This window comes from Hemicordylus capensis, chromosome 17 (assembly GCF_027244095.1).
Source record: "Hemicordylus capensis ecotype Gifberg chromosome 17, rHemCap1.1.pri, whole genome shotgun sequence".
In the NCBI taxonomy this organism is placed as follows: Eukaryota; Metazoa; Chordata; class Lepidosauria; order Squamata; family Cordylidae; genus Hemicordylus; species Hemicordylus capensis.
The window spans coordinates 4,615,789-4,638,033 of record NC_069673.1 but is presented as its reverse complement, the minus strand read 5'-3'; the positions used below and the strand labels follow the sequence as shown (position 1 = coordinate 4,638,033).

The following is a 22,245-nucleotide window of genomic DNA, read 5'->3' as shown; positions in this document are numbered from 1 at the left end:
GACCTGCCCTCCATGAATTTGCCTAAGCCCCTTTTAAAGCCATCCAAGCTAGTGGCCATCACCACATCCCGTGGCAAACAACTCAACGGATCACGCATTGTGCGAAAAAGTACTTCCTCTTGTCAGTCCTAAATTTCCCAGCCTTCCGTTTCATGGGGTGACCTCTGGTTCTTATGTTGTGAGAGAGGGAGAAAAATCTCTCTGTATCCACTCTCTCTACTCCATGCATAATTTTACACACCTCGATCACATCTCCCCGTAGTCGCCTCTTTTCCAAACTAAATGCCCCAGATGTTGTCGCCTTGCCTCATCAGGAAGGTGCTCCAGGCCCCTGATCATCTTGTTTGCCCTCTTCTACACCTTTCCCAATGTCCTCTACAATGTCCTCTTTAAGATATGGTGACCAGAACTGAACACAGTACTGTACTCCAAATGTGGCCACACCAGGGGCATTATAATATTAGCATTTGCATTTTCAATCCCCTTCCTAATGGTCCCTAGCATGGAACTGACCTTTTTCACTGTTTGGCAGCATCTCCAGGTAGGGCTGGGAAAGACCCCTGAGCCCGAAACCCTGAGGAGCTGCTGCCAGTCCATGCAGACAATACTGAGCCAGATGGACCTAGAACTCAAGCCAACGCTCATACTGCCATGAGGCTTTACAACACAACCTCAAAGAGGTCCTGGCACAACTCCTGCGGTGGTAAACCCAAAGCAACCAAGGCTAACTCAATGTTAGCATAAGATCAGAATCCCTCCTTGGAGTTTATGCTCATGAAGAAGGCTTCTCCCAATCGTCAGCCAGGCAATCAACACAGACTCATTCCATTTCCAGAAGGCTGACATCTCAGGATTTCAGATGTGGTCTCAGAGTCTGCTGGGGTGGTCAGCACCATCCCGGTGGGGATGAAAGCTCACTGTGAGTTCTGGCAAGGTCTACAACCCCAAAGATGGAAAAGAAGTGAAAGCATTTCACGACTTCCATTTTTAATGTGTTCTCATGTTTTTTATGGTCCTGAGTATCAGGCCAGCAACAGCCAAATTTGCAAGGCTGTTTTAAAAGCTGCGAAAGGTTTTTAACACAAAAAAGCGACTATGAAATGTCACCAGTGTTGTCCGAGGGACAGAAATGAAAATTGGCAAGAACGTCCTCCAAAGATTACTTTGTGGAGAGAGTACAACCATTTGTTCATTATCGCCCTAACCCTGTGTGCAAAAATGACTGCAGTTTTACCCTAATGGTTTGGGGTTAAGAATAAAGAAGTAGAGATCACGCACAAAAAGATGCAAGTGGAACAATGCTATCACCTTTTTTACGTCTCTAGGGTGTGTAGACAATGCCAAAACCCTAATGAACATTTGTCCCCCAAGATGGGCAAAATTTCCAGACCTGGTTCATGGACCTCTCTATACTTCGGAATGGCTGAGGTTTGACAGCTGCATTCAGGACAAAATAAAATATTTCAAAACACCCAGTTGCCCAGGAAACCAGGTGTCGGGGGGCTTTTGCAAAGATGGGTCTCTCAATGTCACAGATCACAGCTATTCAACGCAGTACACCCCGAAGACATGGCGAACCGTAACGAATGCTGACTGAAACTTCTCAGGCCTACCTTGCCTTCCCAAAAATCTCTTCACCCACACAGTCTGGGCAACGGCGCTTGGAAAGAGATTTCACAACCGTGAGACTGGCGAGACTGGCTCACTGCTTACGCCTGCCACCGCCAGCACGGCACAAAAGGCTACACTTCTTCTAAAGCCATGTCGGCACGCAGGGATTGCCACTTACAGCCCTTCACCCTTACCCCCAAACAACAAGAAAACCCCTAGTTTCTCCAGTATTTCCACCCCACCACTCAAACCCCAGCCCAACCCAACCCAACCCAACCCAACCCAACCGCAGAACCTCGCGAAGCACCACCACGTCTCTTCGTCCTACAGGGGGAAAGGATCCCAAACAGAAACCCCCTTGGCCAGTTTCTGACGTGTGCATGATCCCAGAGAGGCTGCAGCCTCGGGCGGGAGGCCTTGCTTTTGAAGCCTGGCCCCCATGAAAAATGCCAAGGATTCTCCACTTCTGGATCAACCAGCCAGAGCAACGCTGGCAGCCTGAAGGTTATTCACAGGCAATCTCAGCCAAGAAGGAGCCTACACTCTGTCCCACCAACCCCACTCACTCAACACGCACCTCTACACCAAACCCACCCCCAGTGGCAATACCTCCATATTCCACCCGCCCCACCCCCTCAAATGCACAGCAAACTTCCCTTAGACTCCACCATGCCCCAATCTGTCGGCTCCTGATTGGCAGAGAAATCTTACACTCAACCCGCCCAGGCAGAGAAATGTCTGCTCTAGCCGCACTCCCAACAAAAGCCAACGGCCAAGGAAGAGCCCGCTTCAGAATAAGAGTCTCCCACTTGCTCTCTAGTCCCCCCTCTTCCCCTGCAACCGTCGGTCTCCATGCTGCCATCTACGGCGGAGCGATGATTCATCGGCAGCCACTGCAGAGCCTTCACAAAGGTTAGCCACGAGAGAACCCACACCGTACACACGCTGGCGGAGGGTGGGAAGAAGCACGGAGCCTTCCCGGTCCGTGCCAAACTTCTGAAGGGGCAGTGAAACAATGAGAAAGAGGTGAGAAGCTAAAAGGCTATGAAGGAAGCGTGGATTTCCCTTCCCGCCTCTGGTTCCCAGCCTCCCCTGCGTAAGAAAAAAGTGAAAGAAATGCTCTTGATGGAGCGGAAACCCAAAACAGAGAGTGGTGCTGAGCCAGGCCTTTCAGGACAAAGGTGTAAACCCAATATAGGGAGAGCTGGGCTGGTTGGGTTCTCATGAGGACACGTGCTGCATTCCAACAACATGGCCTGGCTTTCCACGGCTTTCTCTCCAATGCGTCGACCCTCTCGAGACCAGGACGGTTGCATCAGAATCTGCAGTGTTCTCTAAGTGGGCAAGAGAGAAGGGATACACTTGCTGGGCTGAGATGGCATCCTTTCACTGGGTTCTCTTCTTCGGCTTCTCTCTCTGTCTAAGCCTTTACGTTTGGAAGGAAGAAAGGAAACCCAGAAGAAATGTGATCTTATTTTAGCCTAAATAGGTCAACTCACAGAAGACGTGCGGGGAATAAATCAAGGGAAGGTGAACCTCCAGCAGGGCAATGCATTGTAGGAAATTCACTGCTGTGCCCAGCCAACACGGTATCTGCAGCAATGATCTGTATGCAGAAGACTGCCAGAACAACAGGACGACAGTTCTGAAAAGATCTTGAAACGCCCACGGCCAGTCGGTTCCCGTCCTTCTCCTGCATCCGCCCTCAACGCCTCTCCTCACATCCCACCCCACTGGAGGGTCTGCGTAGCCTTCTAGACTCAACAGAACGTCACCATCCAGTGGCAGGAGAACCTCTTTCACAAAAGCAATTGTTCACTTGTGTGCCAACGAATGCAATTGCGGATGGAAGCCAAGATGGGCAGGCAAGCCCTTAATCATGGGGGGAGGGGGGAATATGTTGCAACTCTTCCCACCACCACCCCAATTAACAGTTTTATACAATTTTTTTTTGTAATTACAACAAAAGGGGGAATATGGGGTGGGAAGAAACTAACAGAAAAGAAGGGGAGAGGAGGATGAAGGGGCTAATGGAGCTATTGATTGGAAATAAACAGAGGAAATTATGCAAATAAATCCAAATAGTCCTTCTGGATCCTGGTATGGGCGTCCTCTTTCAAGATATGGCGCTCAGTGGTCAGTTCAAAAGATGCCAGATTGAGGAGGCCTTCTATCCCTTGATAAACTGAAGGGCTGCAAGGATCTTCCCAACGCTGTAAAACGAGACGCTTGGCACCAAGCAATGCACAAGCAGGGCAGATCATGGCGACCCCAAGTACATCATAGGGGTCACCTCTGCGACCCCAGGAGAGGTCCCCGACGTGTGGGAAATAACCAAGACGGATATTTCCGTCGCAGAATTTTAGAGTTGGAATTCAAAACTAGGTTGGATGCGGCCAATCGCGTCTTGCCAAAAGGGAGCACCTCCATTGCATCTCCACATCCAGTGCCCCATCTAACAGGGATTCCCAGATGTCGTTGACCACAACTCCCATAACCCCCAAGCAAAAGCCACTGCCGCTGGGGATTCTGGGAGTTGTAGTCAACAACATCTGGGAAGCCCTCTTAGAGGGGACAGTGTCTACATCGTCTGAATTAGGGAGCTTTCGGCAACAGCTGGGGAGTCAAACAGAAGGGCACCGACGATGCCCAGATCTAAAAATCTCCTCTCTTAACACTGGCATCAGGACTTGGGGAACCCAGCACTTTCACCTTCAATTGTTATCAACCAAATCATTATTTAAACACACAGTTTTGGAGAGCGTGTAGGTGTGAGGGGGGGACGGGGGGAGGGTCTAAGCATTTGGGGAGAGTTATTTGGGCGTCACTGCTCCATGCCAATCACTGCTCCATGCCAAGGATACCTGAAATTATCCTTGTTAATCAAACAAAAAGACAGGAGTATTATAAGAGGAAACATCACCATTTCCATGCAATCTGAGCCAACTATGGCCAGATTCTCACTCCCATTCTTCCAAGGTATGCTTCGTAACTTGAGCAAGTATTTCAAGAGACTAGAAACCCAAGACAACGGCCTGTCCGTCTTACCAGTGACACCGCTTTCTCTCAATCTCCCTCACCTACTCTGCCTCTAAAAACAACCTTCCCGGAGAAAGGAATGCTAGGAGGATGCTCAAAGGGCCGCTCACCCTGCCTTTGGGCCGATATTAAAGATCCAACCCAACCTTTCACACCCAAACATACAACCGCCAGAAGCTCTCCTTGCCCAGGCTACAGAAATCCTGCAGCATGATTCAGAACGAACTGGCTTCTCCTCTGGCTGGAGGAGTGGGGGGAGACCACCACCGCTATCCTAAGCACACTTACCTGGAAGTGAGTCTCACGGAAAGAAATGGGACTCACTCAAGAATAAACATGCTTAGGATCTGGTAAGTCTAGCCTCAGGCACACAGCACAGGCTGTGCTCTCTGGATGGCAGGAAACCGTCCCGTTTGGGAAACTTAGGAGACCTACAAAGATAACAAGAATAAAACATGATGAAAGGAGAGCAGAGATTGGGCAAAGAGAAGGGCCGATGGTTTAGCTCAAGAAGTCTCAGAGCGAGGGGTCTCCCCACACCTCGCCTCTAACACCAACGTCCAGAGTCCCCTTTGCCCAATTCAGACCTGTTCTTCTATCCTTCCCAACGACACGCCACTCCCAGCTTCAGATGAAGGGTCAGGAGGGAAGGAAGTCAGGAGGCAGATGCAATGTGGCCCCTTCCCCCAAGGTGTTCTCACAATACGTTGGCGTGCAGGGCTCCCACCCACCCCCCCCCCCCACAAAAACCTGGACCCCTTTCACATTCAAAATAAAATCCAGCCAGTGTACAAGAGAGGATGGCCAACAGGGCATTCTGCAAAAAGGTAGCGAGAGCAGAGAGAGAAAGAGAAAAGAGAGAAAGGGTGAACCAGGGGCCTATCCCCTCCTAAGAAACAACAAAGCCCTTACTAAGAGTTGATCCTTTGGGGGAAGGCTCAAAAGCCAAGGCGCCCCAACCAGAAGGCCAGATCCTGCGAGGGCAGCCGGTCCACCGCAGCTGCCAGACACAGCCCACAGGCCTGGTCCCAGAAGCCACGTTCCTGCTCTGTCATTGGGATGGAGCCGGGCCTTTCCTTTTCCATCCCCAAAATTGCTCTGCATTAGATCATCTCACTCGGTTCGCCTCCCCCTACAGGCTGCTGCCGGCTGAGCATGCTCAGCTCCGGCCCTGCACTGCCATTTCATAACTGCATTGTTTACAGGCACACACACACACACGCACACATGCAGAGGGAACGAGCTGAGCTGCCATTTTCTCCCGGCGGCCCAAGAGAAGGTCTGCCAGGCGAGGAGTCCCTCTCCTCCGTGCCGTGGGCCTCCTCTCCGGAGGGCCAGCCTGGAGATCAAAAAGCCTCTCTCCCAAAGGAACCAAGAGGAGGGTGGATTTTGAGGTGCCAGCCAGCCAGCCAGCCCTGGTTGCTCTCGCAGCTCCATCCAGTGGGATGCACGTGCTGCAGGGCTTTGGAAAGGGGAAGCCAAGCTTCCAGGCGGCATTTCCCTCCGTGGCGACCATCGCTGGCGCCTTCCACTGGCGGCAGGGGGGAGAGGAAAGGAAAGAGCCCTTTCTGCCTGAAATGCACCGGGGTTGCTTCTCCTCTGCAACATTTCTGCAGAGAGGGAGAAGTTACCAACTGGAGCACGGTCGTTAAACCCCACAAGGCAGCCAGACGCAGCGTCCTCGAGTACAGTGTTTCTCAACATTTTTGGAGTCATGGGCTGGTACATCCTTTGTGCACAGCTGGGGATTAATTTCTCACAGACCAGCACTGGTCCACCGACCGGTGGTTGAGAAACGCTGCTCCAGTAGACCAGTGTTCCCCTCTAACAGGGATTTCCCAGGTGCTGTGGACCACAACTCCCATCACCCCCCAAGCAAAAGCCACTTGCAGCTGGGGATGCTGGGAGTTGTAGTCGTCAACATCTGGGAAAATCCCCCTGCGAGGGAACAGGGCTCTCTTCGACTCTCTCCTGCCAAGCTGCCGATGTCGGGCTGAAGTCCCCAAACAACAATTTATATACCACTTCGCAGCAAAAGCTTCCCAAGCAGAGAAATAATAGATAGATAAGATAGATAGATAGATAGATAGATAGATAGATAGATAGATAGATAGATAAGAGGGGGCCCCTCTTATGGGAAGACTATGCAAAACACCTATATGGGGCAGCAGCGATATAGGAAAATGCTGAAAGGCATCATCTCACACTGCGCGGGAGGAGGCCATGGTAACCCCCCCTGTATAATTAATACCAAAGAAAACCACAGGGCTCGGTGGCGGCCACGAGTCAACACCGACTCGACGGCACGCTTCCCCTTTATACTTGCCTTAGACTCCTCTCGAATCAAAGACTGGATATTTTGCATCATCGCAGAAAGAGCAACCACTCACACCTCCCAATCCTCTGCGATTACCAAGAGGACACGATGAAGAACAGAGGTCTGGTTTCTGGACGCTTTCACCTTGAGGACGGGCCTATCGAAAAGGCACGCTTGCTCTTGAAACCAGCATTATAAATCGATGCCCAGACGGAACAGCGGAATGCCGAAGAGACAGCAAGTCCCCGTCAAAATGGATTCACGCCTGACAAACTGACACACAAGTCCATGTCACGCAATCCCAAACCCTACGCTTGGACACAAGTCAAGGTCTCTGGAAATGCTTCTGGTCGGGCACGTGGAACCAGCCCCCGTGTGGATCACAGCCCTCAAACACTTGAAGCCTCCCAGAAACGTCTCCTTGGCACAAATACATTTTACAAGATGGCGCTGGAGACCAAACCGTAATGTCGGGCTACACACCTCTGGCCTCTTCCGCAGGGGTTGGACTCCAACTCCCATCAGCCCCACAACAGCCAAGCATCAGGGACGATGGGAGTTGGAGTCCCACATCAGCAGAAGGGTCCGCGGTGTTCGCCCCGGGAAGCTACAGACCTGACAGACGGCCTCAGGCATAGGCCTCCTGCTAAACCACCCCCAGCCCTGCTTTGAAATGTACAGCAAACGAAGCCGGTGAGCTTAAAAAACAGCGGACACGTGCCAAATTTCAACACCAGCTTTCCTGAAACCTCAGAACTGTGAATAACACCCTCCTGAACAAACACCGTCTTGGGGAAATAAAGAGAAGGAGAAAAAGAAAGAGAGAGAGACAGGAAGGCGACGACATGGTCCGTGGGGAACTTCCAAGCCTTTTCCTCCAAAAATGAACCCCAGACACTATTAAATATTCTGCATTTATAGGCAAGAGGCATGTCTTTCAGCGCTGCTGTTTGGTTCTTGTCTGGGGCAAAAAACAAACAACAAAAGAGAGACCCATCGGACTCCAGCAATGCTCATCTTTCACTCTCTCTCCAAGCTTTCTCCTCCTCCTACATGGTAACGTCTCTACAACGGCACCACCAGAAAGGAATCTCCCCCTTAAGAGCCAAGGGAAGGTGGACGTTGCAAGCAACCGTACCTGCAAAAGGGGCGTGGGCTTCTTTGGGAGGGAGCCTGCACGAGTGCCAGACCCCCCGATCCTCAAGAGCAGTGACTCCGTGCCGGCTCATGTGACGAAAAGCTCCCTCTACAGAATGAGCATGCCCAGTGGAGACCATTTCACTCTTGAAGCTGCAGCCATTTCAGAGAGGCTTGGAGGGTATTGCCTGCTGCTCGAGCTCCTGAACTCCCCGGCGATGCAGGCAGGGACAGGGCCTCCCTGAGCCGCAACGTGTGGTCGGATCCAGGTAAATCAGGCCACCATCTGATCCCAGGCCAAGCCCTAAGTTGCTCCCGTGCCTGAAAGGAAAGGAGAAGGGCCTGGGAGAAGAGCCGGGTTCATGCCAGCGTGTGTGTCAACTCTTCTGCAAAATGCAACGGGGTCGCTTAGGCGAAAAAGAGCCCGATTGGGTTTTGCAATGCCCACAAGCGGGTTTTTAGCTAGCTGGAATGCTGCCGCTTCTCTCCATTTGGGAACACTAGTCTTCGTGCTTCCTTCAACTAACAGGCCTGCAACACGGACAAAACGGGGGTTCTTTTGCTCCCCCCCCTGCCACCAAAGAAGGAAGGGGAAACAGCAGGTCAATATTCAAAGCAGAAGCCAGCACTGATCTAAACTGAGCAGGACAGAGAGCACAACCAAGAGTCCCAAGGAAACCGACCAGATTCAGAGCGACAAATTTCAGTTTCTCAACAACAGGCAGTTTCGGGGCAAGAACTCAAAGCCTCGCAATCTTCTTAAGTCGGCCAAAGGGCCCTCCCGCAAAACGGCCAAGCCCTCTTAAGGTTAAAGGCTAGCTGCTTACGACAAAGTGCAGCCGCCGGTTTATACTGAAGCCGACGCGTGAGAGTTGGCCCAACCTTTTCCTTTTTCCTATCCCAAAGGAAGGGAACAGGCGACCCAGAGCTCTGACGAAAGAGGCTCTGTGTGTGACCCAGGAATCGATGGCTTTCTCGGTGCACGCGTCCTAGAGAAAGAGCACAGAACTCTTCCTAGCAAGGAGAGCTGGAGATCGTGGTGGCTGTTTGGAGGACTCAAGGGACATCAATCCAGCGTGTGCCTGTGGAAAGCCAGCCCAGCTGACGGAGGGCAAAGAGAGAGGGCTTAAAAACTCAAATCCAGAGAGACGTAGGGAAGCCACCGGGCCTGAGCCACACGCTCTAAATCAGGGCCGCCCGACTTCGGCCCTCCTGCAGATGTTGGCCTACGATCCCCATAATCCCTGGCAATTGGCCACTGTGGACAATGCTCCCATAATTTCCACGGTGGCTGGGAATTCTGGGAGTTGTAGTTCAAAAACAGCTGGGGGGGCTAAGCTGAGCAGGCCTGCTCTAAATCCTAGCTGCCTCCTTGTTTGAAGACTGCTCTTAGCCCTTACCAACGCCTGTGTCAATGGACAGGGTCTTTTACCACGGCAAGCCAGAAACGTGAAGTTCCACCGAACACGTGCACGGAAAACGGGGATGGCCTAATGTAAGCAAGCTGGACCGCAAATGCTGGCTTTCTCAAAGCACCAAGTGGTTTGCCACAGCACTCCTAGGAGGACAAGTAAAGGAGACCACAGGCACACACACACAAGCACAACCTCAAGGTGACAGTTCTGAGCAAATGTCACCGTCGTCCAACTGGAGATTCTGCTGAAACAGCCTCAAGTTCTGTTCGACGTACAGTGGGCCCCTAGAAATGGCAGCAATCTGCGATTAAAGCCGCAGGAAACCGGAAGCAATGGGCGCCCCCCGACACCCCTCGCTGTTAAGGCAGCGTTGAGCGTTCACATGCAGCTTCCAACGCCGGGCTTCTTTGGCACATGGGTATGCAAAATAAACTCCGGGAGGAGGTGCAAACTCTGCAGGACAAAGCCCTGTGCCGCTTACACACATTTCTGCACTCCACGCCAACACCACACACAAACTGCGATGCAACAGCCTCCCACATACAGCGCTTCTGGCCTGTATCTCAGACCTCAGTTTAGGGCCCGGCAAAAACCCATCGGAGTTCAGCACTCAAACGGGCAAAGCACTTTCATGTTTCAAGTGAAATCTTGAGGAAGGCAGGCTCTTTGCTTCTTAAAAGGCATGTGACGGGGAAAGAGAGAGAGAGAGGTGTGTTATCCACCATTTCGCCCAGTCGTAAATATGGAAACACAGACGCAAGTTGCACTAAATTCAGCATGTCTCTCTTCCCACCATGTGGATTTAGACTTAAAGCCTCCAATGCTAAAAGTATTTTCCAACTCTTGGAAGTTATCGGCTCAGAACAGAATATACACCCCACCACCGCTCTGGAAACAAAGACCAGCGCATAACGTGAGCTCCATGGCCTACTCTCCCACCAAAGCCAAGCTGGGACGTACGTCGTGTGACGGAAGAGAAAGGTTTCCCCTTCTTGGCAGAAGGATCGGCTCCCGACCCAGGAGAGAAGCTCGGCCCTGCTCTCTGCACTCAGGTCTGGAACTGGGTCCTGGCATCACCAACAGCTTTCACGTTTGCAGTGCCCGGGACAAAGGCTGTTTATAGCAGAGGAGGTTGCTTCCTTCTTGGTCTCCATGAACGGCGGTCCTGGCTCCCTCTACAGGCCCGTGCGTCAAAGCTCAGAAAGGAGACCATTTCCTCTCCACCCTGCTCCCTGCCTATTGTGGAAACGGCAGCCATTTCATAGGCATAACCTCTCTCCCTAACAGAGCCTGCAAGACATTGCAGTTATCGTTGCCACACACCCAAATATGCATTTAGTGTGCCAGGAAGGAAGAAAAGCAATCTAACCTTTAAGGGGAGAAAATGGTCAAGTTTTAACTCCTTGGCCCTCTGCAGTGGAAGTTGTCACTCCACAAAAAGGCTCTTTCCTAAAGATGGCCAAGGCAATATTTTAATTATCTAATAATATAACAATCCGGGGCTGCACAACTTCAGCTGTAGTTGGACTACACCTCCCATCACCATCAGCCACCGTGGCCAATAGTCAAGGATGATGGGAGATGTAGGCTAACATTTGCAGGAGGGCCGAAGTTTCGTCTCGTGTCAGGGATTCGTCTCGTGTCGGGGTTCATCTCGTGTCAGGGTTCCCGACCTGGGTTCCTCCAGATGTTGATGAACTGCAACTCTCACCAAAATAAATTGTACCTGGGGGTGATAGGAGTTGTAGTTGAGCAACATCTGGAGGAACCCTAAACCCCTGGTTTAGTGAAACAACATATGCAACCACGGCAAACCACTCAACTTGAACAACAACCATGTTGCTTCCCAGACCTGGTGTTAACTCGAGGATCCCCTAGGATGGCCCCCATGCCAGTAAAAACCACCAAGTGGCACCCTGAAACTTAAAGGCTAACAAATTTAACCCCTAAGCTAGAAGACTAGGTTTTGAGGCAACGACGGACCAAAGTCTGAGGGCGATCAGCCAAATCCAGCCTCTGAGGCAGAGCTGCTCATCTTCGGCCATGCTGCCCTACAATTCCCATAATCCCTGGCTCTTGGCCACTGTGGCCAATAAGCTGTGGCTACTGGCCCTTGTGGCTGAGGATTATGAGAGTTGAAGTCCAAAAAAAAAAACACCTGGGGGGGGGCTAAGTTGAGCAGGCCTGCCCTGAGGCAAGATGCCCTCAAATACCAGTTGCAGGGGAGCAACAGCAGGAGAGAGGGCATGCCCTCACCTCTTGCCTATGGGGGCTCCCCAGAGGCATCCGGTCGGCCACTGTGAGAAACAGAAGGCTGGACTAGATAGGCCTTGGGCCTGATCCAACAGGGCTGTTCTCATTCATTCATTCATTCAGATTGACTGAATTTATATACCTTAAATCTAGATTACCCCTACACCCCACTCCCGGAAACGGCTACCTTCAAGCCAAAGCTTTCCTTCCAGGAAAGCCATTGGCCGTCTCTTTCAAACGATGCTCTGCGCCATTTTGACCTTCCAGCTGTTGTTGGGTCTACATCTGCCATCACCCCTGATTAGTGGCCCCTGGGGCTTGGCAGGGTGGGAGTTGCAGCCCGACAACTGGGAGAGGGCCCGGGTTGGGCAGCCCTGTCCTAAAAGCCACCGAGATCCCTTGGTCGAGGTCCCCAGTTCTCTCTCCCCCAGGGCTTGAAACTCCTTTAGGCCACCCCTTCAACCCAAAGATCTCCCATTTGGGAAAGGACAAAAACCATCCCTTTACCGAAAGCAGCACTTACTTCCTAGCGGGCTTTGGCTTAATGATGTTATAGCAGAGATATCCTCTTTTCAAGGCTTTCTTTTCTTCAACTATGAACATAAAAGAGGAATGGAAGAATTCTCACTTCCCACTTACATCTTCCTAGAGTTGTAGCCTTTTTTTTTTTTTAAACGCGGAACCTACCTAGCACAATGTGACAGAATGGCTGGTTTCTCCCTTTTCCTCTTCCAGGATTAAAAGCCATTCACCCACAGCACGCCTCTTTCCTCCTACTGGGGGGGGGGGGGTTGGTGCAGAAGACCATCCCGCAAAGACAGAGTGCCGGTTGGCTCTTGCCATCTAAATGCATCTCAGGAGAAGAGCCGGTCTTGTGGTAGAACCCATGACTTGTCCCCTTAGCTAAGCAGGGTCTGCCCTGGCTTGCATTTGAATGGGAGACTACATGTGAGCACTGTAAGATATTCTCCTGCGGGGATTCAAACCGGCAACCTTCTGCTTGTCAGTCAAACATTTCCCCACTGCGCCACTTAAGGGGACTACAACTCCCATAATCCCCAGCCACAGTGGCCAAGAGCCAGGGATGGTGGGAGTCGTAGGCCAACATCTCTGCAGGAGGGCCGAAGTTGAGCAGGCCTGGTGTAGACAATACTGAGCTAGATGGACCAAGGGTCCGACTCGGTATATGGCAGCTCCCTGTGTTCCTATGCGGTGGTGGTGGCACCTTCCAGGTGATGGGAAACTGACACGCTGGGATCTGGGAAATGCGTTTCTGGGTTCATGCCACAACTGACCGTGTTTGAGGTTGAATCAAAATGCAGCAAGGTTTGCGTCTGCTTCGGCTTTCCATCAGCCAGGAAGGCAAACGCACAGACCCAAGGGCAGGTGATACAGGTATACTGCAAAGCCCTGCTAACCTGTGTCCCCTGCAACAGGGATTCCTAGATGCTGTTGACTACAACTCCCAGCACCCCCAGCTGCAATGGCCTTTAGCTAGGGATGATGGGAGTCGTAGTCAACACCACCTGGGAGAATCCTTGTTACAGGGAACGTTGCCGTTAACCAAATGGATAGGATGAAAGCACGCTTATGATTTCCTAGATTCTGCCCTCAGAAAACGGTATAGAAATAATCTATTAATTATTATTATTATTAATTCGATTTCTATACCGCCTCTACCTACTAGTGTATAGAATAGCTGGAAACAAGGTCTTTCAACGGAGAAAAGGTTTTTTGAGTGGTTCAGATCAGCAAACGTAATCTGGTGAATTATACGGTGACTCTATACCTAGACGCAACCAACAGGCAAAGCATAATTCTCCACATCCCTAAAACTTGCATTCGCATGCCGGCCCGAGCTAAGCATAGGGAGGCTCATCCATCAGGAGCAAGGCTTTGCCAAATCAGAAGACCTCATGTCTTCATTAAATCTGACTGTCTGTAGTAGCAGCAGCTACAGACCATCGCCTGTGAAGAGTGGAGGATCATGTGTGAATCATGCATGCTCTTAATGTCAAGAACGTGCTCCTGTATTCTACCAAAGACAACCACGGGGCTCTGTGGGCGCCCGGAGTCGAAACCGACTCGACGGCACACTTTACCAAGGTCACTGGGATGGGGCTGTAGCTCAGTGGCAGAGCATCTGCTTTCCATGCAGAAGGTCTTGGGTTCAGTCTCTGGCAGCATCTCCAGGTGGGGCTGAGGAAGAGTACCCCAGACCCTGGAGAGCTGCTGCCAGTCAGAGTAGAATACTGAGCTGAAGCGAGACAGATCAAGGGTCTGACTCAGTGGAAGGCAGCTTCATATATGAGGAAGGGCTCAGAGGTCCATGACAGAGCAGCTGCTTCGAATGCAGAAGATCCCCGATTCGACCCCGATTCGAGAGACCCCGATTCAAGCGATGCAAGTTTTGGGCATTATTATTATTATTATTATTATTATTATCATCATCAACAACAACAACAACCCCTAGCATCTGCCAAGTAGGGCCAGGGAAAACCCCTACTTAAGATGCTGGAGAGCTGCTTCCAGTCCAAAGAGACGACACTGTGCGAGGTGGACCAAGGTCGTGACTCAGCAGTCGGCAGCTTCCGAGGTCAGCACAACGCCAAAGCAACCCCCAACTGCAAGCGAGAACCTCAGAATAGCTGGTGAGGTTAGAGTTACCTTTGCGCTGCAATGCAAATCTGATAATAAAGCAAAGGCACTGTGTGACCAAGACCTATGTCCGAACCGTTCTCTCCCTATGTGTTAATCAGAACAGAACAATGCACGAACCAAACGTGAAGACACACACACACACACACACACCCCGCAGCCACATCACTAATCTACCACCCCAGGAATTGCACTGCCACAACAGCTTTCTGTTTCACAAGGTCCGATCCCTCTCAAGGCATCCCATAAATCATTAACCAAGAGGAAACAAAAATCCAGCATGGAAGAAAAGCGGGGCATCAATAAAACAAAAGGAGAACGCAACTGTTGTTGGCTTCCCTTCCCTTTCTGTGCAACCTCCAGTGAAGTGATGGCCACCCTCTTAAGATAATGGGGCCAGGCCCAGGAAGAGGGGCACAATTCAGGAGCACACCCCACCGGTCGCCCCTACCACCACTTCCGTCCTTCCCTCTCCCCTGGCGGACGAGCTTGTGGGCCAAGCCACCTGGCCGGTTCCTCAAGCCACAGACCGGTCTGCAGACCAGTAAGAGGCCTTTGTTTTCCCAGTCCCCACACACAGATCAGCTGGGAGCAGGCTGGAGCCAGCTTGTGTCAACCGGGCGGCTTGCCAAAAGGAAAACCAACGCTCCAGCCCTGTGGCAGAAACCCTCTGGGCACCCCTTTGGCCAGAGAAGGAGCTGGCTGGCTCACCCTACCTCTGGTTCTGTCTGGAGAAAGCAGCAGACCGCCTTCCAGGCCTCTAAACTCCTTCATTCACAATTCCATCTCCCTCTATGGGTGCAGTTTCCACTCTGGAGCATGCTCAGTCGCAGCTGATCTCCAGCCATTTCAGGGCTTTAATGAGACGTAAGCATAAGGAAATGTGCCCTGAGCTCAAAGAGCAGGATTCCCAGGGATTCAGCCAACCTGGCCGGTTGGATCCAGGGCCTCGTCCAGGTGGAGCCGGATGCAGATGTGTAGGGCTGCCAAAAAGAAATGTGTGTGGGTCTAGCCCAGCGGATGCATTTCAAGGTTGCATTTCAAAAAGGGACACACCAATTAACAACGGGCCGCTCCGCGATCCAAATGTCCTCCTGGGCCATAAGAGAAGGTGCTTGCACCTGGGTTTCTGACCGCTGTCAAGAGCCACAGGCTGACAAACCTGAAAGCTAAACATGGGATCATTCGTACTGCTTGGAAACCTATTCAAACCCAAGGCAGGTAATATAGTAGGAGACACACACACACACACACACACACACCGACATGCAAAACATACACACCTTTCAAGAAAGCAGGGGAAGTATGAAAACCCAGCCCACTTTATATTGGTTGGGCGGGGAAACTTCTATTACTAGAGGGGGGGATTTCCATATACGTGATTTCTGGGTTTCTAATTTGTATTCTTCAAGCTCCTCAGAACGCTAACAGCAGCCATTTCCACCTTCAAAAGGAGATTTGCACAGGCTGACTCTCACGACAAAAATGGTAGCTCTTAGCAGTTATGTCAATAGCTCTCGAGATTCAATAGAACTACTCTTTTTGCTCACTTCTCGGCATCCAGAATCCCACACTCTCTCCTAGCCCAACAAATTGTTAGTACCTTTGCATCTCCTCCTACATTTAACATGCCTCAATGTTTTCATGCTTTCTCCTAATATAATATTTTCATGCTTTCTCTGAATATAATATTCTGGGGTTTATTTATTTATTTATTTATTTTAAGTTGTTCAGGATGCAGTCCAAGATTTCTTTGGCCGAGCTGGTAAATCAATCATGAGAAATCTCTACTCGGCGACCAAGACTGAATTAAAATTATGCCGTTTTTATATGGTTACGCCAGGGCTTCGCAATTCCCAGGCAGGGTTCTCTCTAAATTTTTTCATCTGTGTGCAGAATGTGTTTTGTTCTGGGTGGCAGGATCAAGGCAGTGTCTGCGTACCTGCATTCAGAGTGGGGCCTTCCGGATTCAACTTGAGCGGGATCGAAAACATGGGGACATGGGGGGGGGGGAAACTTGTGAGCGTGTGCACATGCGCACACCGTAGAGAGAACACTGATCCCAGGCGCCAGAGTGCCACAGGAATTTAACTTTGGCACTGAAATTAGGATATTCAGAGGCGCTAGGATATTTGGATCTTGATTCACCCAAGACAGCCCTGTTTCTGTTCTAAGTGTGTTACTTGTAAAGTAACACACAAGAGAAGCCCGTGACCCTATTCCTCCACAACGTCCATCACTAAGCCTAGCCATCTTCCCAAGTGCCGGTTCTCTGGCTCTTGATTTTTGGGGCTCGCTACTAGACCCAAAGAAAACTTGTTTCCAGGACATCCTCAATGCTATCTTTCCTTATCTGTTCACACTGGGCAGCAGCTGATTTCCCACTGTTTAGCCACCTAATGCTGCAGCGGGGACGTAACTTGGCTAGAGAGCAAGAGGTTGCCGGTTCAAATCCCCGCTGATGTGTTCCCCAGACTATGGGAAACACCTGTATCGGGCAGCAGCGATATAGGAAGATGCTGAAAGGCATCATCTCATACTGTGTGGGAGGAGGCAATGGTCAACCCCTCCTGTATTCTACCAAAGACAACCACAGGGCTCTGTGGGCGCCACGAGTCGACACTGACTCGACCGCACAATTTTACTTTACTTCGTGCTCAAAAGGCAAACCAACACCCGTCAACACCACTCGGCTCCTGATCCAAACGAGAGTCAGTCCGGCCGCAATCCCATTCGCACAAACCGCGCCGAGCTTCGGAGAACACGGTTCGAAACCCCGACACGCACGGTTTTCAACGCACAACGCATCCGGCCGAGCAACTCCACGCACTGCTTAAAATGCCTCGGCGTCCTCTCTCTGGAAGAAGCAGATCCATCCTGCTCACAGATCAAAAGGCCCCAAGGCAGCCACCTGGCCTTGTGACACCACCTCTCCTAGAATACCTAGCAGGTTCATCTACTCCCGACACAAGATTAGGCACGCAGCGTCTCTAGGAACGCAAGAAGCAGCTTTGTGCCAAGTCCAGCTCAATACTGAGGTTCAAACACTAAATACTGAGGTTTTTATGTTTTAGTTCTCGCTTCAGTTTGTTCTATATTGTTGTCTGAACCACCCAGAGACTAAGTTTGGGGCAGTGTACAAATATAACCAATAATAAAATATTGTCTACACTGACTAGCAGCGGCTCCCCCAGGTTCCAGGCAGGAGTCTCTCCCAGCCCTACCTGGAGATGCTGCCAGGGATTGAACCTGGGACCTTGTGCATACAAAGCAGATGCTCTTCCACTGACCTACGGCCCCATCCTCTAAGGGGAATATCTTACAGCGCTCACATGTAGTCACCAGTAGTCCCTCCAATTTTTCTCATCTCTGAGCAGAGATGAGTTTTGTTCTGGGCAGCAGTATCAAGGCAGTGTGTGTGCGCATGTGCATTCAGAGTGGGGCCTTCCGGATTCAACCCGAGTGGGATCTAAAATTAACTGAGCGGACATAAAAAAAACAACTTGTGAGCACGCACACATGCGCACGCCTTAAGAGGGAACACTGGCAGTCCCCCATCCAAATGCAAACCAAGGCAAACCCTGTTTAGCAAAGGGGGACAATTCATGCCTGCTACCACAATTGGCACAGCAGGGAAATGCTTAACAAGCAGAAGGTTGCCGGTTCAAATCCCCGCTGGTAATATATCGGGCAGCAGCGATCTAGGAAGATGCTGAAAGGCATCATCTCATACTGTGCGGGAGGAGGCAATGGCAAACCCCTCCTGTGTTCTACCCAAGAAAACCACAGGGCTCTGTAGGTGCCAGGAGTCGAAATCGACTTGACGGCACACTTTACCTTTACCACCAGACCAGCTCTGCTTTGCTCTCTTTGGCAGCAGACATGATTTGCCAGTTTACATTTCCATTAAACCAGCAGTTTCCAAACTTGATGTTGCTGGACTACAAATCCCATCAACCCCAGCCTTCAGCAGCTGTAGCAGGGGATGGTGGGAGTTGTAGTCCCACACTCTCTGGGGAGCCAAGCAATAAGGCCATCCTATTCTCTCCTTTGCTTTTGCCTCGAACACTTGCATACTCTGTGTGTGCACACGCTTTTTTCTTTTTTTTTTACACACACACAATATTTCAGTCCATTTAAGTGTGCGGCACATCTGTTGAGCGCATTTGCATGAAGCTCAAGTATTTGCAGCTTGTTACCTTGGAAACAACACACACACACAAAAGCACCCATCATTCCTGAAAGCAGGGCTTTTCAGAAAGGGTTATATAATGGGAAAAGTACCATCCGCACTTGTCAGGGTGAAGCAAGAAAGCTTTTGTGGAAACCCGCTAGATTCTGACGGAATTAAAAATTAACCTATACAGAGGATACGGCAAGCCGGGCATTCAGGGCCACCGCTTTCGGAAGATGCGTGCCCCAGACCAATTCCTCTTTGGAGAGGAGTTAGGGGAAGCAAGGCACGAGTCTCCTACTTGTGCTGGACTGGGGAACTCTTGTTTCCAGCGGATGAACAGCATAAGCAGGCAACCAGGAAAGGCACTTAACATTGCAGGTTCTGCATCAGTACCGTTTTGAAAGAAGGACGCCAGCCCTCCAGGGTTTCAGGCAGCAGTGCAACCCTTGGCGAGCGATTGCTCCACTGAAATTGAACGTGCTCTTATTTCACAGGGGGAGAGCAGCTGGCCCTATCCGTCCCCAACACAACATCCCTCCAGTGGCTGTTGCTGGTGTCTATCTTAGGTTTCTTTTTTAGACTGTGAGCCCTTTGGGGACAGGGAGCCGTCATTTTATCTATTTATTTATATCTATGTTAAAAACCGCTTTGGGAACTTTTGTTGAGAAGTTGAGTCATCAGGTCGCCAACCACGAGGGTTCTGTTCCGGGGAAACCTCGCGGTTGGCAAATCTGCGGTAGACGAGCCATTGAAATCAACGGCAAGCAGAGGGTTAGGGGAATCGTGGTCGTGAAAGGACCATAACTTACAGTAAAAAATAGGGGGAAATTCCTCCAAATCACCAGGAGTGAGTAAGAGGAGCGAAGTGGACCCCCGAAAATGACCCCCTGACCCCCCAGAAATTGAGAAAAAAAACAAAATTGGGGTGGGGAAAATCTCACCAAATTGCAGATAATCAGGTCACGGTTGGCGAGACCTACCACAATTTCCCGGTCGCGGATATTCAAATCTGTGATTGGGAAACTCACGGTTGGCGAGGGATCACTGTGCATATGCTGGTAGCCTCCAGGCTTGACTACTGTAATGCACTCTACCTGGGGCTGCCCTTGTATGTAGCCCAGAAAGTACAATTGGTGGAGAATGCGGCAGCCAGACTGGTGTCCGGGGCAACCCGAAGGGACTGTATTACACCGGTTGTAAAAGAACTGCACTGGCTGTTGGTATGTTTCCGGGTGAAATACAATGTGCTGGTTATTATCTATAAATCCCTAAATAGCTTGAGCCCAGGGTATTTAAGGGAGCGCCTTCTTTGTCATGAACCCTGCTGCCGATTACGATCTTCTGGAGAGGTCTGGTTACGGTTGCCGCCAGCTCGTTTGGTGGCAACTCGGGACCAGCCTTTCCCTGGGGCTGCCCCAGACCTTTGGAATATGCTCCCTGTTGAAAGAGGAACACCTCTTTCTCTCTCTGTTTTCAGAAAGACCTTCAAGAGGCACCTGTTCCTGCAGGCTTTTAACTGGAATTCATTTTAACAATCTGTTTCACAAGATGGCTTTTATTGTGTGTTGTGGATTTTTGTGTGTCGTGTGTTTTTACTTTTTAAATATTGTTTTAAATCTTGTACATCTCTAAACCTAGAGATGTACATATCAGGTGGTAGGAAAACATGATCAATGAATAAATATGCATCATAATGCAAATATTTGTCATAATGCAAACAAATGAATATTCGTATTCCAATTGCTGCTACAGAGCATCAGTAAAGGCGGCTCTCGTAGCCCCTGGATGGAGCTTCTTGGAGCCTGCAGCTAGGTATGAATTCAAGGGATGATTCACACCTCTACTCAAATCAAATATTTGTTGCAATACTTTCCAGCTTGTTCCACTGGCACTTAGCCGTGAAGCACAGAGCTAGACAAATGTCACAGCAAGCTCAGAGGAACAACAGAAGCTGCCTCCTACTGAGTCTGACCCTTGGTCTGTCGAGCTCAGTATCGTCTGCACTGACTGGCAGCAGCTCTCCAAGGTTTCAGGCAGGAGTTTCTCCCAGCCCTACCTGGAGACGCTGCCAGGGATTGAACCTGGGACCTCCTGCGTGCAAAGCAGATGCTGGACCTCTGAGCGACAGCCCCATCCCCAATCAGGCAAAAATCTCATCAGCCAGAACCTTTAGAATCTGTGTGTGCACTTCTTGGATGCAAATCATACAGCTGGCAAACTCAAAGGCCGGGCTTGACAAGTCTCTGATGCCAGGGGCCTTGGGGCTCAGAAATGTTACCGTGGCACCTAGCCTAGGAAATGCAGCTGTAGAGTTATATGATAAAATCAGCATTTGTCCCAAGCAGCCTTGTCTCTCTTCTAAATATGTTGTAAAGGGAATAAAAAGAAGTCAAGCTACCCTCTGCCTCCACACTACCTGTCATGAAATGTCCACTCTCCGGCTCCGAAATTTATGGGCTGGCTCCGAGATTTAAAGAAAATTGCCCATGGCCTGCATTAGTTTGCAAAGAGACGATTGTGACAGGGGTTGACCAACAGGCCTGGACTAAACACAAACACACAACAGATCTCCTTCCGTCAACGTCATGTTCAGGTTGTCTCTCCTTGATATTAAAAAGGGGGCCACTTGAGGGCATGAAGCCGATCACTTTGGTAGCTCACATAACAGAGGCAAATTGTAAGATTCCGTTAGATGCTAGTGTGAAGCAGACAAGCAGAAATAATTACAGATCAATAAATCAACACCTCTTCCATTAAATTCCTCCCCCCATCACCCTACGGAGGAAACATTCTGAAAGGTTGGTTCTTAAGGACAAAAAACGGAGAAGCCTGTTTGAAGGAAGGTTTTTGATCTCCCACAAAAAACAAAGCACCCATGAAGTCCCTTTTAAAAAGCACCTCATGTTATTTAAGTTATCTAATTCTATCCGTCCCAGTCCCGACCACAATGCATTCCACGAATGCATGCTCTGATAACACTAAATGTTATCAACCCTGAATCATGGCAAGAAAAAGGAAAACATTTGCTACTGACAAAGTGCACAGAAACCTTACTTACAGGCATAATATTCTGCATGCACCTTTTAAAAAAAAAAACAAGATAGATAATACTCTTTGGGCAGAGAGGGCAAGCAGTGGAGAGAATGAAGCACCAAGACAATCAAGGGTTTGCCACTCATTTCTCCCATCTCTTCAACCAGGACAGAAACAATGGAGAGAGGATTGCTGGTCTTGTGGGAGCAAGCATGATTTGTCCCCTTAGCTAAGCAGGGTCTGCCTTGGTGGTTGCATGAGAATGGGAGACTTGATGTGTGAGCCCTATAAGATATTCCCCTTAGGGGATGGAGCCGCTCTGGGAAGAGCAAAAGGTTCCATGTTCCCTCCCCGGCAGCATCTCCAAGATAGGACTAAGAGAGATTCCTGCCTGAAATCTCGGAGAAGCCACTGCCAGTCTGTGTAGACAATACTGAGCAAGATGGACCTATGGTCTGACCCAGTATATGACAGCTCCCTATGTTCCTAATTTTATTTATTGGACCAAAACTCAGGGAAAGAGCCACTCTCCTCACAAGGAACAAAGCAGATCCGATCATTTGCACAGAAAATCTGTCTCCTGGGGCCTCTGCTGGGAGGGGGAC

General features: G+C 50.3%; 1 protein-coding gene across 7 annotated transcripts in view; it reads right to left on the bottom strand.

Moving 5' to 3' along the window:
- Window positions 1–22,245, bottom strand: part of EHMT1 (euchromatic histone lysine methyltransferase 1) — a 108,364-nt gene that overhangs the window by 60,089 nt on the left and 26,030 nt on the right. Inside the window, exon 1 of one of the 7 annotated variants that reach the window (XM_053282331.1) lies at window positions 15,147–15,188. The exons of 3 other annotated variants lie outside the window; for them this stretch is intronic. The gene's annotated coding sequence lies outside the window, so the exon portion shown is untranslated. Of the gene's footprint in view, window positions 1–1,613; window positions 1,843–5,562; window positions 5,678–8,105; window positions 8,192–15,146; window positions 15,189–22,245 lie in introns of those variants that run through there. 3 more of the 7 variants (XM_053282332.1, XM_053282334.1, XM_053282328.1) reach the window with 3 other exon arrangements.